Consider the following 18,944-nt stretch of genomic DNA (forward strand, 5'->3'; position numbering starts at 1 on the left):
AATCAGTAAGCGGTTCGAAATCGTCCATCGGCTCACTCAGTGACTAAACAGGCACAAAACGAATAACAGTGAGAATGCCGAAATACTGAATTCGATTTTCCGAAATTATTTCCTCGCGGAAGATCGTATTATGGCCCTTCCTTACAATCATAGCACGAATGTCGAAATGACAGATACAGAAATAACCTATCGCAGAATAGAAAGGCAACTACAGTCGCTTAGTAGTGGAAAGGTACTGGACCGGAAGAACTATGTGTAAGATTATACGAAGCTTATGCCCCTTCTTTGCTCCAGCGAACTGCAATGAACTGCTGCTACAGAGCAAGCAAGTTATTTCAACTTGCTTGCTCTGTAGGAGCAGTTCATTGCAGTTCGCTGGAGCAAAGAAGGGCACCTAGGAACTGGAAAAATGCACATATCTTTCTTGTTTCCAAGAAGGGTCATAGGACAGTACACATAATTACAGTTCTACATCGTTGACGTCACTCAGTTGTAGAATTATGGAACATGTTTTATGCTCACGAATTATGACGTTCTTGGAGCACGGAAATCTCCTGCATAAAAATCAAGATGTATTCCTTAAACAGAGATTTTGCGTAGCTCAGCTCGATCTGTTCCCTCCATGGGGTCCACAGAACTGTAGACATCGGCACTCAGTTTGATTCCGTTCGGAAACGTTGTGGAGGCCGTTTAGTGGAACAATGCGACGTTATCGAGAATCTAACCAGATTATTGACTGGATTGAAGACTTCCTTGAAGACAAAACTCTACACTTCGCTCTTAACGGTACGAAGTCCACAGATGTAAAGGGAATTTCCGTAGGACTTCAAGGAAGTGTGATAGGGCAATTGCTGTTTACAGTGTATATAAATGATACAATAGAATGTATTGTAAGCTATTTAAGGCTGTCGGAGATGATGCCTTTGTCTATAACAAAGCAGCAACGTCAGAAGACATTATCGATTTGCAGAATGACCAGCAGTCGATTGCAGAATGATGAAGGTTCTGGCAGTTGACCTTCAACATAAATAAATCTAACACATTTCGCATACATAGGAAACACATCCACTAGTGTACAACCACACTATTGCTGGCAAATTACGGGAAATAGCATCTACGCCAAAATATCCAGGAGTAACTATCAAGAGCCACCTTAAGTAGAATGACCACATAAGGAAATAATAAGGAAAGCAGATGCCAGACTGAGATTCATAGGAAGAATCTTAAGGAAGTACTAATCATCCACAAAAGAATTGGTTTACAAGGCACTTGTTCGACTGATTCTTCAGTATTGTTGATCAGTCTGGTGACCTTTTCCAGATAGTACTGATAGAAGAGATAGAGAAGATCGAAGGAAGAGCGGCGCGTTTCGTCACAGGATCGTTTAGACGACGCGAGAGCGTCTCAGAGATGCTCAACAAACTCCAGAGGCAGACGCTACCGGATAGGCATCGTGCATCACAGAGAGGTTCACCATTGAAATGTCAAGACAGTACTTTTCGGAATAGTCGTAAAACATATTACTTACTTCCACATACAGATCGCGAAACGACCACAATGAGAAAATTCGAGAAAGCGGAGCTAATACAGTGGCTTACCGACAATGATTTCTCCCACGCACCATTCGCGAGTGGAACAGGTAAGAGGGCATCAGTTCGTGATACCAAACGTACTCACCCCCACATGTCGTCAGGTGGCTTGCTGAGTACTGATGTAGATGTAAATGCAGCCCCAGAAAAGAACAACTACAGTAGATTTGATATTGAAATTGCACCGTATGATAGAGCATCTCGACGAATTTACATACCTGCGTGAGACGTGCCACATACTGTCGCCAGAGTGCAGCATGATCGCATGTAGTGAAAATGGCGACTCCACAGTAGCACGAGCAAGCAGTAGTCTGGTTTGCAGAACTAAAATGCTGTGTTCATCGAAACAAGTGATCAGTTCCTAATGCTGTGGAGTGTGGAAAACAAATGGTCTAATGAGAAGCACAAGAAGAAGAACAACGACAAAAATGGAACAAAAACACATCATGTAGCACATCATCCACAGAACCTGCCACTGAAGATGGCTTGCGATGAATACAAGGTGAAACGCGTTTGACATGAAAATTGTGTTTCATTCAGTTGTAATTAGACGGCACAAAAGTAAAAATTAACGACGTACCGTATTATTACACCCAACAGAGATAGAGATAACTCCAAAAGTTGAAGATGCTACATTGCAAGAAACTGAATACAGGATCGATTTTCTTTGTGCTATAAATGGTTCTCAAGTAGAGGTATGCCTATGATTATTAGATAAATTCTGCATGCTGCTCTAGCATATGGTACAATTTCATTGTCATATATACTGCAGGTTTTCCATGAGCCTTTGAAATGTGGGAATTTTGAAAGAGACGCCCTGTACATATTGTGAACAAAAATGGTCCTATTACACTTCCTTGGGGGTTTGCTTCTCATCCGTCGATTTAATTCGATGAAGAGTGAAGTGTTCAGTTCTGTGTACAAGGGAGTCTTGAAACCGATCACAGATCTAATCAGATACACTGTAAACTCGTGTTTTCGTCATTAAATGGGTCGTGCAGAACTCTATCGAGTGGCTTCTGAAGTGAAGGAACACGACATCAACTTTGGGGCAGATGTTTATAGTGTTCTGTATGTCATTCAAAAACAGCTGACTTTCGCAAAAGCTCTATTTGCGGAATCAATGCTGACTTTTAAAGAGAAGAATTGGGTTCTCCAAAACCATCTTAATAAGTGAGCATAAAACAAGTCGCATAGTAATACAACAGCTCGATTCCAGCAATATGGCCCTATAATTATGTGAGTTGGCTCTACTATACGTCCTGAAAACGGGGTTGGGCTTCAGTTTTTTTTTCAGGTTGGTACTTCTCCTTCGTTACTGCAGCGACCTACGGTAAACTAGTGCTCAAGGGGAGCAAGTTCTTTCGCATAATCTGTTTAGAATCTGACAGCTTCGGATACCATTCCACTATTAAAGTCATTGTACTTTTTTTTATTTCGTGGTCTTGATAAGTGTCATTTCAGCGTTTTTTCGATGAATTAAAGGAGGTACCATGTTACGATCTTCCACCGGGAAACAGAAACGGGGTATCTAATTCTACACGTTGGTTTTCTCTGTGACACCTTCCATTTCAGAGCCAGTATGGACACTGAACGACTGAGTAGATAATTTTGTTTGACTTAATGACTTTACATATGACCTGAACTACTGAGGGAGTTTAATCAGATCGACTGGAAAATTGTACTCCCAAATTAATCGATCGCTGCTCTCCTTACTCGGATTTTTGCTTCGTCTTTCAGTTGTTTGTTTGGTAGGTTTCGAGTCCACTTAAATCAGAGATGAAACTCTTTAACTTCGTAAAAACGTTACTTTTCGGGGTCTGACATGCCCCACAACGACTTTCTTTCCTCTTCCAGCCACTCCATCTCAGATAATCACTTGCACTGGACCTTCTTAATCATTTATTTGGTGTAGTACAATACCTACGTTACACGCTGCTTTTACGCTCCACACCTCCCTCCAGTACTGCGAAAGTTATTTCCTGATCTATTAAAAGGTCCTAACATCCTGTCCTTTCTTGTTTTCAGTGTCATCCACGTATCTCTTTCTGTAACAATTCTGCGGAGAGAGTGTCCATTTCTTACCAGTTCAGCTAATTTTCAGCACCCTGTACGACATCTCTAACACTTATATTCTCTACTTCTCCCTTACCCCCACAGAAAATGATTTACTTCCACACAACGCTTTGCTCCAGATGTACATTCTCAGAAATTTCTTTCTACAGTTGAGGCCAATGTTTGAAGCTAGTAATCTTCTTTTAGTCAGGGACTCACTCTTTGTCTGAGATAGTCTGCTTTTTATGTCTGCTGCGTCCGATATGCGTTATTTTGTTTCGAAAGTTGCAGAATTCCTTCGTTCCGCATCAATCCTGTACCCAAGTTTTACCTTATGTTTATCACTAAAGTAATTATTGCTACTCCTTCTTATTTCCCTCTTTCTTCGGTTTATTGTCAGTCTGTATTCTGTGCTCATTAGACAGTTCATTCCATTCAGTATGCCCTGCAGTTCTTCGATGCTTTTTCTGAGGATTGCAACGTCATCAGTGAATCTTGTCATTGATTTTTTTTCATACTGTATTTTAATACCACCTGTGAACCATCGTTTGCTTCCACCATTACTCTTTCGTTCCACAGACTGGACAGTTTCCAGAAAGAGATTTTCACTCTGCATCGGAGTGTGCGCTGATATGAAACTTCCTGGCAGATCAAAACTGTGTGCCGGACCCAAACTCGAATTCGGGACCTTTGCCTTCCGCGGGCAAGTGCTCTACCAACTGAGCTACCCAAGCACGACTCACAACACGTCCTCACAGCTTTACTCCTGCCAGTACGTCGTCTCCTACTTTCCAAATTTCACAGAAGCTCTTCTGCGAACTTTGCAGAACTAACACTCCTGGAAGAAAGGATATTGCGGAGACGTGCCTTAGCCACAGCCTGGGGGATGTTTCCAGACTGAGATATTCACTCTGAACTCTGGCAGGAGTAAAGCTGTGAGGACGGGTCGAGCGTCGTGGTTGGGTAGCTCATTTCGTAGAGCACTTGCCCGAGAAAGGCAAAGGCCCCGAGTTCGAGTCTCGGTCCGGCACACAGTTTTGATCTGCCAGGAAGTTTCATATTTGCGCACACTCCGTTGCAGAGTGAAAACCTCATTCTGGAAACATCCCCTAGGCTGTGGCAACCCATGTCTCCGCGATATCCTTTCTTCCAGGAGTGCTAGTTCTGCAAGGTTCGCAGAAGAGCTTCTGTGAAATTTGGAAGGTAGGAGACGAGGTACTGGCAGGAGTAAAGCTGTGAGGCCGCCTCGTGCGTCCTGCTTGGGTAGTTCAGCTGGTAGAGCACTTGCCCGCGAAAGGCACAGGTACCGAGTTCGAGTCTCGGTCCGGCACACAGTTTTGGTCTGCCACGAAGTTTGAGACTGAACAGTATTGGAAAAACAGTCGATCACTTTTTTACACCATCTTCAATCCGAGTACTGCTTTCTTAGTGAGCCATTGTTGTTGTTCTTTGTTGATTCTTGCACATATTGTATATAACCTAATTAACTAATTTTCCCTATAGCTTATACTTTTTTTAACATCTTCGACCATTTCTACATCGTCGAACGCTTTTTCAAGGTCCGCAAACCAGTGTTTTGATTTTTCGTAAGTCTTGATTCCATAGCCAAATGCAACGGCAGAGCTGCCTCTCTGGTGCCATTACCAGTGTTAGTTAGCGTCTGAAAATCAGTAAGTGCCGTTATGGAGCAAGCAGTGAACGTTGAGGGTTTTTGCCGCTGTGGGAATCACGGCAGTAGTCATAGAGCACAGCGGTAGACCCAGCGACTAGCAGAGGCCTAGCAAAGCGACCAGCACCGTCTCTGGAGACAGTGTTCTTCCGCATTTCAGCAGCCCTTCTTTCGCCCCATTTAGGAAGAAACGGGAGCGAAATAAAAGTTTAAGCGACACGGACCTGCATGAGAGACGCAAAATCAATTCAGGTTCCAATTTTCTGCGTTCACCCCTAGCCGGCGCTCTCGCTAAATGGACTAGCGGGGCAAGGTCGGCGCAAGCCGTCGCCCAAACTTAAAAACTGTCGGCGCGCCCTGGCGAAGCGCCGTGTAACAAATTTAGCCGCCGTCTTCTCCTCCCACTGTTCTACGTGCGTTGGGCCGGAGTAGCAGGGGGGGCCCATAACCACCCGCGCTGAATTACTTCCCAGCAATTTCTCCGGATTGGAACTTAATGTTATTTCGAGCGGCGCAACTGGCGCGGAAGTGGCGGCGCTGCCCCTCCCCACCGACTCCCGCCGCCCCCGCCGCCCACGCACCTCCTCCTGGCGGGCGGGCGCTCCTCCGCTGTCACCGGCGTGCTGCGAACCGTCCTCCAGACACCTGCTACAGGAGAAAACTTACTCTTAAAAAACAAGCCCACTCAGCAATAGAAAACACGTCGTCAACTCTAAAAGCTAAAATATTCAGTGTTCTTAGGCTTCATTACCGCATTAGCCCGCTGTTTGGGTTCGAGATACAGATCCTCATAACAATTTTGAGGTAGAACTCCATGGACGTATCGATATGGCCGATTCCAAAGACAACTATTACTTGGAGCAGTAATGTTTTACCGGAACGTGGAATGTATAAGTGTGGCTCAGTGGCTCATTGGTGAGTTAATGGTAGCGTGTTTAAAAAATAAAAGAAAAAACGAAATTGCTTGATTGCTACACATATGCGCAATACTCACAGGAGCTGTATTTAGTTAAAAAAAAAAAAAAAACATTTTAATGAACGTACAACATGGCAGATTTTAGATACAAAAAGCACCTCTTAAAATATCTAATTTTATGTTATGCTATGTGACAAAAAAGCTCTCTGAATTAAATTCCCTTTCATCGCTGCTGCGTACAGTTTTAATAATCATTTTTGCCTTTATTAATCCTCCATGAAACATTGCAATTACTACTAGCCGATGAAGATCTGGAGGGTGTAAGAAAGGGCATCAAAGGAAGAGTTAAAAAGTGAAAAAATGTAAAAATAAAAATAGAAAGAGACAAGAAAGAAAAAGTGGTGAAGTGCCAGGTCACGGTTCCAAAATTCTTGCATTCTAATGCCCGTCTGTTCTAGGACTTATTTGTCATTGCCAATATTTGTGAATGCGTAAAAATTCCAGTTGCACCGTGGTTCTGAATCCACGTTAAACTCTAGGTCCCCCTCTAACTGGCTGGACGAGTCAGCTCTAAGCTCGTAGGAAGGCAACAACACACCACCTGTAACAGAATTATGACTATTAAGGTGGTGTGGTGTTCAAATCAACCTTGAAGTTGATGTTAGCTTCGCGTCTTTTATTGGTACTGAGAAATTCTCTGACAAAAAAAAATGGACCTGCCTGTAGCCAAATTCGCATAAATACCTCTTTATTTTCAGCAACCGGTGACAGACTTTGCTGTCATCTTCTGGTCTTCAAAGATATTTGTTAAAAACGTGTTCATTGTGAATTATAACCTCATGACAAGCTGTCGTATTAGTGGATAAAAGGTAGCACGCTATACATTGATTTGTCAGAAAAACTATGATTAACAATAAGAATTAAAACTATTTATAGTAGTAAGTAAAGCATATGAACTTTTCATGATCCTAGCAAACAAAATTGTAAAAGACACCGTTACACTGACCACTGAAGAGGCTTTATAATGAAGCAAAACGCTTCTCGTCTTAATAAGGCATTTATTAAAGTTGCAAAAGACGATAATTAACATATACAACTTGTATATCTGCAGCTGAACAAGGAAGTGGCTGAAAACAAAGGACACAACATGTATGGAAATAGAAAACGTATAATCAAAAAGCAAACTGTGCACATGGCCATGTACCTATATGTAGCGCTCGCAGATGATTGTTCAATCCTAAAATCACAATATACAGTCGAATGGTTATTAGCACATACGTTTACGTTGACATGTTCCATTCATGTATGATCCACCATGTATAGCGCACGTGGCACAATTCAATGAATGGAACTTGTCAGCTAACGTAAACGTATGTGCCAATGTGCATTTGACTGTATAATTTAATTATAAAACTTAACAATGACCTGTGAGAGCTGCGTATACGGACATGGCCATGTGCACGAACCTGTTCTTGATTGTCAAGTTTTATTTCTGACAAATCTTTGTACAGAGTGGAGCAAATAAAGGTGGCCAGGAGAACAAAGTTGTAGGGTACAAAGAAACACAGCAGAGTAAAGAAAATACAGTACTAAACTGACAGTACCAGATGTTGATAGTCTATTGGCACTTTTGGGTCCTGGTCAGCAAGTTGATGAGGGTAGAACGAAACTGGACTGCTGGATTTGCTGCAGTCTCATACGAGATTGTGAGCAGAAGAAGAGGGGAAAGGAATATGTTTAAAACACTGACAAGAAGGAGGGACAGGACGATAGAACATCTGTCAAGAGACCAGGGAATAACATCTATGGTACTAGAGGGAGCTCTAGAGGATAAAAACGGCAGAGGAAGAAAGAGATTGGTTCAAATGGCTCTGAGCACTATGGGACTTAACATCTCAGGTCATCAGTCCCCTAGAACGTAGAACTACTTAAACCTAACTAACCTAAGGACATCACACACATCCATGCCCGAGGCACGATTCGAACCTGCGACCGTAGCAGTCCCGCGGTTCTGGACTGCAGCGCCTAGAAGCGCACGGCCACCGCGGTCGGCGAAGAAAGAGATTGGAACAAAAAACGGTTCAAATGGCTCTGAGCACTATGGGACTTAACTTCTGTCATCAGTCCCCTAGAACTTAGAACTACTCAAACCTAACTAACCTAATGACATCACACACATCCATGCCCGAGGCAGGATTCGAACCTGCGACCATAGCGGTCGCGCGGTTCCAGACTGTAGAGGTTGGAACACATGCAGCAAATAATTGAAGACGTAGGTTGGAGTTAATACTCTAGGAGATGAATACATGGCGGGCCGCATGACTTAAAAAAAGAAAAAGGCGCTTCTGAAAACTAAATCCTGCAAAATGACGGTAGTGCATCCACTGCCCAGTTTAGGTATTGCTGGTGGAAGCTGCAGTTCACTGTTGCAGTCTGTGCGTGACGGAGGATTTCATCTTAAAATTCTCTTTTCTGATGAATCTTTGCTGCATTTATCAGGATAACTGAATTCGCAAACAATCGACTTTGGATTTCCGTAAGTAATCATCGGTTGCGTCAAGTGCCGCTGCATGGCATGAAAACAGTAGTCTTGTGTATTGTCTTTAAAGCAAACACGAATCATTGGACTGATCTTTTGTCATTAAACCCTAACTTCTGATAAGGACGTGACTCATATCTAGCAACTTTTTTTTTCAGACAACTAAGAATTACAGAAAAGACCTAGCTTTGTTTCGTGCAGGGCAGTGCAAGTGTACAAGTCGCCAACACGTCTATAACAGTGTTACAAAGACAGTGCCCAACAAAAACGCCTGTCACAGAAGCTATGACTGTATGTGATCTCATACTCCTACGTTAATGCGAACGCGGCCGCCCTCCGCGGTACTGGTTCCCGCACAGTCAAGAACACAGCAATGTAGTAAGGGATGTTAGTTACGTGCCATTCTTATAACAAAAAATAAGATTATTTTCGTATACCATAATTTAATCCAGGCTTTCTACAATGCATATTAATGTCATTTACCTCAGAAAGGACTTTCTCGTCAAGATATTTGAAAACATATTATGAAAGAGATTACAAGATTGCAGGCCGCTATACAAAACGAGCCCTCATCAGTACGGGTTTGAAAAAGGCAAATCAATTGAAGACCTAATAAATAAGGCCTTCTCGCTAGCGACAGACACTCATTGTACCTACGCTCTAACGATAATGATCGATATTACTGGCGCTTTCGATAACCTATCGTGACCGTCTTTTTTTGGTCACCTTAGGGAGTTGAAGTGTTCGGAGGCGCTGTACAACTGCCTGGAAGACTAATGCTGTGGCAGACACGCGTATTTAATAAGCCTAAGAATGGGAATAACGAAATCATAGACAAAAGGCTGTCCATAGGGATGAGTGCATGGTCCAGAGTTTTGGGCTGTACCACTGCAGCCCACAGTATAGAAGTTACAGGACGGCGGTAACGTAAGCTGATGATAGCATCCGCTGACGACGTGTTCCTCATTGTAAGTCACAGGTGATCGATGGCATCGATTTCCGGCGATCTGAGTGGTCAAACCTTTCGCTCGAATTGTTCAGCGTGTTCAAGCCAGTAGCGAACAAGTTTCTGGGGACATGAAGATCATGAATAAGCATTTCCAGTCAATGATTGGTTCAGCTGGACCAGAGGACCCAGTTCGTTCCATCAACAAAGGTCATAGCATTATGAAGCAACTACCAGCTTGCACAGAGCCATGTTGACAACTTGGATCCCTGGCTCGAATCTACCATCAGCTCTTGCTATCTGAAATCGGGACTCATTTGACCAGGTCACGGTTTTCGAGTCGTCTAGGGCGCAATCGATATGGCCACGAGCCAAGGAGAGGCGCTGCAGGCGATACCGTGCTGTTAGCAAAGGCACTCTCGCCGGTCGTCTGTTGCCATAGTCCATTAACGCCAGATGTCTCCGCACTGCCCCAACGAATACGTTCGTCTTACGTCCCACATTGATTTCTGCGGTTGTTTCACTTAGTGTTGCTTGTCTGCTAGCACTGACAACACTATGCAAGGCCCCTGCTCTAGACTATTAAGCGAAGGCCGTGGGCCATTGTGTTATCCGTAGTGTGAGGTAATGCCTGACATTTGGTATTCTCTTGATACTACTTTCATGGGAATATTGAATTCCCTGACGGTTTCTGAAGTGGAATATCCAATGCGTGTAACTCGTACTACCATTCCGCTTTCAGCGTCTGTTAATTCCCGTCACGCGACCATAGTCACGTCTGAAACGGTTTCACATGTATCACCTAAATACAAACGATAGCTCCGCCAATGCATTGCCCTTTAACACCTTGCGTACGCGGTGATACCACCATCGACGTATGTGCTTATTGCTGTCCTATGACTTTTCTGTCACCTCAGTGTAAGATTCAGGCTAAATGCTAGAAGACTTTGAAGTAAGTGAAATAAAGTGAGTTGTTCATTTCAAGGGATGGACGCTACATCCGATAGTAGATATCGAAAAACAATGCATAGCGGCAAAGCGATGTCGAAAGTTACGAGTAGAGGAATGGAGATATTGGTTATCCCGATTTTGAGATTCTTGAAGGTTGAAGTCTTAACTAGTCTTTTCTTTGACGTCGACGGTGATGATGATGTCACGATCATGATGGTGATGATGTAACATTAGACATGAGCCCAAACCCCAAACCGATTAACCGAAGTGGACCTCCACCTCTGTATGGGCATCTGTTGAATGACAAGCGTAGCGCTATATTACAATATTCAGGATTTTACATTACAGTTTTTAGTTTCACAATGCACGTCTTATATCTCACACTTCGCACAGCGTGAGATCCCGTCTCTGCCTCGGCGAGGTAGCCGGTCTAAAGACAACGTAGATCAGTATCAGCCACTTGCTGCATCACTATCCTGACTGATAGTTTCCAAGATAAGAGTGATTCCGTGATTCTTTTTCGTCACATTCTTCCCTGACACCGTATATACTGCTACTGTCAATTGATTTACATCAACTGCACAGCACTAATAAAATTATGATTGACTGAAGCTTATATGGCTAAGGGAAGTAGTAGTTGTCAGTGCCTCATTGCTCTCCGTAGGACTTTCTGTTGTCAGTATCCTGAGAGACGAATGGTCCTAATTGCGATGAAGACAGCAATTACAGTGGTTTTGCAGCTGATGAAGTCATGCAGAAAAACACACTCTCGTACGTAGACGCAGTTGCTGGATCAATATCACGACTAGCATCATCACCGCCCTGTACGTTAAACTAATCATTTTTATTATGGGTATTCAGTTCGTTCGGAGGACAATGGAGGTCTTAACCATTCCGTAAATCATATTTATACGATGCGAAATTATCATAAAATAAGGAAAATTAAGTAATACTTTTTTTTAAATCCAGTTACATCACCAGTACAATTACCCTACGTCTCAAAAACAGTGACAAAATTATTAGTTTTCTCTCTGTTTCTGCCGTGATGGCGCATGCAGAGCCGTGCTGCAGTGTGACTCTTTACTGGCGCCCTGGGGATTCCGTTATTAGACTGGTGGATGCGGCCATTGGCACTGATTTCCCGGACGGCAGTGTAATGGAAATTTAGACCCATCCTGTTTCAGTGATTTACGGAACTTCCGCACAATGCTGCTGAGAGAAAATCAATATTGGTGTCATCCATTAAGATGAGTTATTGCAGCTGTAATCGCTTAAAATACTCGCAAGCGTCCTAATGGCGCGCACGTTGTATAAAATATTACATTAAAGCTCTGGTTTCATAGAGCGTGGTCACAGCTTACAACAAATAGTCGTGATCCAGGCATAGTCAGCAACGGAGGAGCAGTGTTGCACAGAAAACGTGTTGCAGTTAATAATGATAGCTGGTCGTTGGTATCTCAACGAGTGATTAGTATCCACAGAATCTTTATCCTCTATAAAAGCAACAACTTCATCTGCAATAATGTTCTCGTAGCAAACGCCCATCGTGGTTGCTACTTTCCAATTACCATTTTTGACCTCTTATAACACACTATGCTATGTAAACAGCTTTATTCAGTTATATGGGCTGGTCATGAACGCGAGTACGTAGCTAAACTATTTAGAGGTTTTCAGTGTTACAGCTCTGTCTGTTCTTACAATGCAGGTAGCGACCATTATACTTCAGTCATTATAATATAAAGAATAAACAGCGTTTTACAACACTCACAGGGACCATGACGCTACAAATGAAGATATACTGATTCATACAGAAGAGTACCGACTGTCTTTCTTCCCGGGTACAGTCTGCAAAGAGGACAGGAAAGGAGGAAAGTAATAATTGGTACATTATGTACTGTATGGTGGCTTTCGGCGTACAGTTGCAGATACAGTTGCTCAAGAAGCAAATTTACTTCAATGAACGATATATTAATGGCCCTACAGTGGAAGAATAATTTTGAACGTAGAAATTCAATGATAAGAACTATGAGATAATTTACAAGAAAAGGCGAATTATACCAAACATAGGAACCGAAACAGCCTTTCGCGTGTTCTTACGTAATTATTTTTTCTGTAAATAAAAGAATAGGCAGATTTTAATCTCTCTGGACGTAGCTAAGTCCTTTTTGAATCAAAACAAATAAGAGGCGACACTTAGCTCGGAATTAATTGTGATACTGTGTGTAACGGGTATAAGTGCCGACATTTTTGTTGGTGACCGACGACAGTCTGTTGAACCATATTGCATTAGTATTTGCTTTATTTACAGACTAATAATTATAGCTACTAGGAGTAGTTTTTTTTAGGTGGGTTAGTATCTCCAAATATATGCGGCAAGACCAAACCAATTTTCTTTTTCCCATGGGCTGCGTATTAGGTGTTGAAGTATCTATACTGCAATGTAGTCCACTTATTGGCGCAGTTATGATCGTATGGAAAACATTAGGTAGTAAATTATGTGATTTTTTTGTGAAGACTGATTGATGCGGAGAAAAAACAACCAGCACGTGGGTGTGTGTACGTATTGAGATACCAAACATAAAAGCATCTGCAGCTATACAGTACCTGTTACACACTATATAGCACAATATTATTTTGCCACAACCTTTTCTAAGCGCATGCGTGCTGGAGGTGTATCTAATTTTATCTTCTAATAGGATTATCGTACAAATAATCATAATTCCACCTTGTTACCTTGATCCCTATTACACTGTACATCCTGTTGTTAAATAGAAAGATACAAAATGAAACTCACGCGAAACTGCTACCAGCATCTCGTGCAAAAGTAATATAAACAAAAAATGATATTGTAACAAACTGAGCCACATGGATACTTTCAGTGTACAGATGCCACGTGGTCAGGAGCTCATGACGTGTTCAGTGGGAAGGGGTTATTCAGAAACGGCACTAAACTTTCATGGCCCGATTTACCTCCATGTGATTTTTGCCTGTGGAGTAAGCTGAAGATTCAGGTGTACGAAAAGAACAGTTGCCGCCTGACTCAAAACACAACTTCTGCCATCACTCTGGCAGTTTCTCCTGTTCTCTAACCAGAGTACTTCATTTGTTATCTAGGGTTGGGTGGGTCAGTATATTTTGGCCATCGTAGACACATTTAAATAAGAGAAACTGTCTCCTTAATTAAGGTCCCTGATGTGGTTCAACTGCCTTGACAGCTGAAAATCTTACCAGATCATGATTCTAAACTAGGTCTCCTCTGAAAATCTTACCAGATCGGTATTTCAAACTAGTTCTCCTGCTCACAGCGAACAGTCATTTTAATCAGTTAGCCACCCAAGCCCGGAGCTGATCAAAACCTACAATAACACTTTGCTGGCCCTTAGTTATGCTATTTCAGTAACGTTCGTGAGGGAACATCTGATTATATGTATTATTCATAGATAGTAGGAGGGAGATGTCTCGAGTTAATAATCGTTTTTCACTGTTGATGAATATCTATCTCGGTTAAAAAATGGCGCCACCTCCTCGAACATCAATCAAAGATATTTGTAGCTCCATATCAGAATTCAAGCAAATAACCTTAGCTCATGCATTTACAATTATAGCTCCTGGTATTTCTAGAAAATTCTTTGTGCTCATGCATCAAAGCACTGACTGACAAGGAGGGGCCACAACGTTGAGATCACAGATTTACTTCACACTTTGTCAACGCCTTTAGTAGGCTATTAAAACAATACAATGTGCAAGTAGTAAGGCGCATTGCTGCCGCAGTTCCAAGAAAATTGCAAGAGAAGTTTTACGCGTCTATTATGTAATGATGTATCTGTACTTAGGTGCTAGACGTTACAGTTCATGGTGGTCAAGTGATTAGCGTTCGAGATTTGTAAGACGAACGTGTATTAAGAGACGATTTGATTCCCTCTCAAGCCCATTTATTAGTCTAGTTTTTTCGTCACTGGTTATACTATTTGATTTATATTATATTTGAGAGATAATATAATGGAAAAAACACCGTGTATTTGCATGGAGTTACAGTTTATGTTTCGCATACCTGTATGACAAATACCACCCTGCAACATGTGATGTCCAGTGCACTTCCGACAAATAATTGTACATTTCTCGTGTACTTTGGCACCTTGTGACTAACTATACTACCGACTGTGAATAAAGTCATTGGCATTATTACTGTCGTCCTAGAAAATTTAATTACAAATACTAAATAGTCAAATAATTTATCAAATTCACTACAACTTTATGAAAACGCACGTGTTTTTTTTTTATTATACAGGGTGTTACAAAAAGGTACGGCCAAACTTTCAGGAAACATTCCTCACACACAAATAAAGAAAAGATGTTATGTGGTCATGTGTCCGGTAACCCTTAATTTCCATGTTAAAGCTCATTTTAGTTTCTTCAGTATGTTCTTCCACCTACGCTCAATGGAGCACGTTATCATGATTTCATACGGGATACTCTACTTGTGCTGCTAGAACATGTGCCTTTACAAGTACGACACAACATGTGGTTCATGTACGATGGAACTCCTGCACATTTCAGTCAAAGTGTTTGTACGCTTCTCAACAACAGATTCGGTGACCGATGGATTGGTAGAGGTGGACCAATTCCATGGCCTCCACGCTCTCCTGACCTCAACCCTCTTGACTTTCATTTATGGGGGCATTTGAAAGCTCTTGTCTACGCAACCCCGGCACCAAATGTAGAGACTCTTCGTGCTCGTATTGTGGACGGCTGTGATACAATACGCCATTCTCCAGGGCTGCATCAGCGCATCAGGGATTCCATGCGACGGAAGGTGGATGCATGTATCCTCGCTAACGGAGGACATTTTCAACATTTCCTGTAACAAAGTGTTTGCAGTCACGCTGGTACGCTCTGTTGCTGTGTGTTTCCATTCCATGATTAATGTGATTTGAAGAGAAGCAATAAAATGAGCTCTAACATGGAAAGTAAGCGTTTCCGGACACATGTCCTCATAAAATATTTTCTTTCTTTGTGTGTGAGGAATGTTTCCTGAAAGTTTGGCCGTACCTTTTTGTAACACCCTGTATACCACTCAAATGTCACATAAGTTAAATAATGTAACCAATTATGAAAAAAAATCTAGATTAAAGGAGTAAGTGGTAGCAGGAATCCAACTGTCGCCTCGTCCACAGTCCTTTTACCAAGGGCGAACTCTAACAACTCGCCCACACTTACTTCCAACGACCCGCACCTTCGCACTGGTACATGATTTACATCGTAGGTGGGTGAAACTTTTCCTGCGCTTTTCTCAGAATTGTCGGAGTAGTGCACCTTACTACTTGCACATTATGTCGTTTCAATGGCCTACTGAAGTCTGAGGTAAAACCGTGATCCCAACTTCGTGGCCTCCCTTGTAAGATTACGATATGAACACAAACTTGCAGTGCTTTGAATTTTCATCTCCATGTGGTTCTCTTAATTTGATAAAAGTTATTATCCTGCCAAAACACCAGATCAACTGAACTTAGAGCTTTAAAACCAATAACTGTTTATAATGTAGTATTTAGTTTTCACCAAAATTTGAGGTATAGTTCGCTGTGGCAAAGCATGTTCTGAACTTTCGTTTTATACCCATAGGTACACTTCGCCTTTACATCATATTAATCTACAATTTAAACTTGGGTGCAATAACAGTAACCATGAATCATTCATAGCCAAAACAGACTACAAATGGTTACACTGGGCAAAAAATTTGAAGTCTGTAAATTGCGTGATTTTGAGCTAGTTACGTTTATTTCAGTATAAAACGATACAAAATCATCATCTTCATAAATATTTAGCTCTAGTTTTTTTTAAGTAATCTACATTTTTGTATAAATAACTCACTAACTAAATATGCATTCATATTCCAAGATTCAGCGTAACAAATTTTAAGTGAATAATTACTTGAATTATATTATGTGTTATGCACTGATAAATTTTAGTGCCATTCTGCAAGTACCCAAAAGTAAAATATTAAGAAAAAATGAAGATGATATTACATTAATGAAAATACTTTGTAAGACTACTTATACCAGAGCTATGAAAAGCACAAAAGAAAATACATAAATTAACCGGTCACAAATGTATATAAAGAATTACAAATGTTAAATGTCGGTATTTGCAGTATATACAGTACATATTTTGTTCAGAGATAAACTTAGAAGATGACCGTTTTCACTTGGCTTGACGTTTATACGCATATTTGGGAACATCCCTTATGACAGTCCAGCAGTAATCTGCTAAAATAGTGGGCTCCACTTTCCGGCATACCTATTCATAAATGTGGTAATATCTTGATGAAATCGCTCTCCATGTTCAGCACTTACTGCACCACAGTCTTTGGGGAAGAAGTCAAAATGACTATGTAAGAAATGCATTTTCAGTTACATTTTGCAACCAAGCTTTTCATAAGATGACAACTTGTTATCTATACTCTCCTTGTAATTTAGTGATCATTTGTTCCCTAAGAACTGCAAACAGACTGTCTTAAAATATTCCCATGCATGCTTCTCATCACCTTGTATGACTCCACCTAAAGTATGGCCTTCAAAAAGCCCTCGAATCTGTGGGCCTACAAAGATGCCCTCCTGTACTTTGGCATCACTTAAGTAAAGGAATTTTGCCTTAAGTACTTAAACGCGTCACCATCTTTGTTCATTCCCTTAACAAAGTTTTTCACGACACCCAACTTGGTGAGCAAGGGCGGGAGCAGAATCTTTTAGGGTGTACTAGAGGTTCACTCTTAATGTTCTTTATAGCTGGTTGAAGAGATTTTCTGGTGGGCCATTCATGTTTACTGTAATGAGATGCACGAGCTGGGCTATCCCATTCACAAAGAAAGCAGCAATATATAGTATACCCTAACTGCATATCTAATAGCAGTGCAACCACTTTCAAGTCACCACAAATGTGCCATTGAGAGTCATTATACTTGATCTCTCCTAGTTAAAATTTCATTTTTTGGTATGACTCTTTCATATTCACATTATGCCCGACTAGAATAGAAGGAAACTCATTACCAATATGTAAACGCACTGCTTTTAAGCTCAATTTTGACAAATCAGTAAAGAGCCTCCGCTCATCAGGGTTGTAATTAATTCTGAGGGCCTTCATTAGACCATTTATGTCTACACGTGCCACAAGACTATCTTGTATGTTAAAAAAGGAGTGAAATGTTGCTCTCTTCTGCGGTAGAATGAAACATTTACATTGCTTTCCAGAAAATTGCACTGCTGCAATCTTGACGCTAAAATCTCAGCCTTAGCTTCAGAGAGCTCCAAATCTCTAATGAGATCACTTATTTTGAGACAGTTTTTGTGTCATCAGTTGATGATATATTTGGAAGAAACTCTGGATCTTGTGATGTACATGGTTCTGGACATATAGAAACCCCATCAGAAGTAATCACGTACTCTGTTGGTGGTTCAGTTAATGGCAATACTTCCCCATGTAGATGTGGCCATATGGCAGATGGAATGTTAGGATGGATCACTGTCCGCTTCTTCTTCTTAGATATTCCATTCTGGATAGGAGCAATCACACAAAAGTAGCAGCCACTGAAATGGTTAGTTGGCTCACGCCACATCATAAGAACTGCAAAGGGCATTGAACGTCTTTTCCCATACATCCAATTCCTGAGGTTGCTGTCACAAGTGTTGCAGATCGCATATGGAGCCCAGAGTTTATCCTGATCACCTGTTTTTCATCCAAAATAACAACTGTAAGCTTTTTTAATCAATGGAATTATTTGCTGTTTTTGTGAAGCAAATGTTACTTCTCCGCACACACAGCAAAATGTGCCAGCTCTGTTAACACAAACTCGTGGCATTTTTGCTCACTTCAATAGCAGTCAACTCGAACAACTGGTAGGTACTCTGGAAACAAATGTCCAAAAATTGTTTCATGCATTAATAAAGTCACTGAAGTTGAAGAGGAGAGAGATAAAAAGATCACTAAAATTGGTATCAAAAGGTTTACATCCAAAATATTGCACACAAGTAAGACCAGGGACAATAGTATAATCCATTGTTACTAGTAATTATGACTTTGACAAATCATTATAATATTTGATTTTAAACTTAACATAAAAATAGGTGTATAATCATCTCACCGTAAAAAAAACAGTGTAAAATGAAAACTAGAGCTAATTTTGAATTGTCTTTGTGATATTCGCGATCACAACATTAGAACTGATAGAAATTGGCTATTTTCATTCGATTTACATTTTCATTGTTGTACAGTGTTGCAAGAACTTG

The sequence above is a fragment of the Schistocerca serialis genome, chromosome 2 (genome assembly GCF_023864345.2).
Source record: "Schistocerca serialis cubense isolate TAMUIC-IGC-003099 chromosome 2, iqSchSeri2.2, whole genome shotgun sequence".
NCBI lineage: Eukaryota > Metazoa > Arthropoda > Insecta > Orthoptera > Acrididae > Schistocerca > Schistocerca serialis.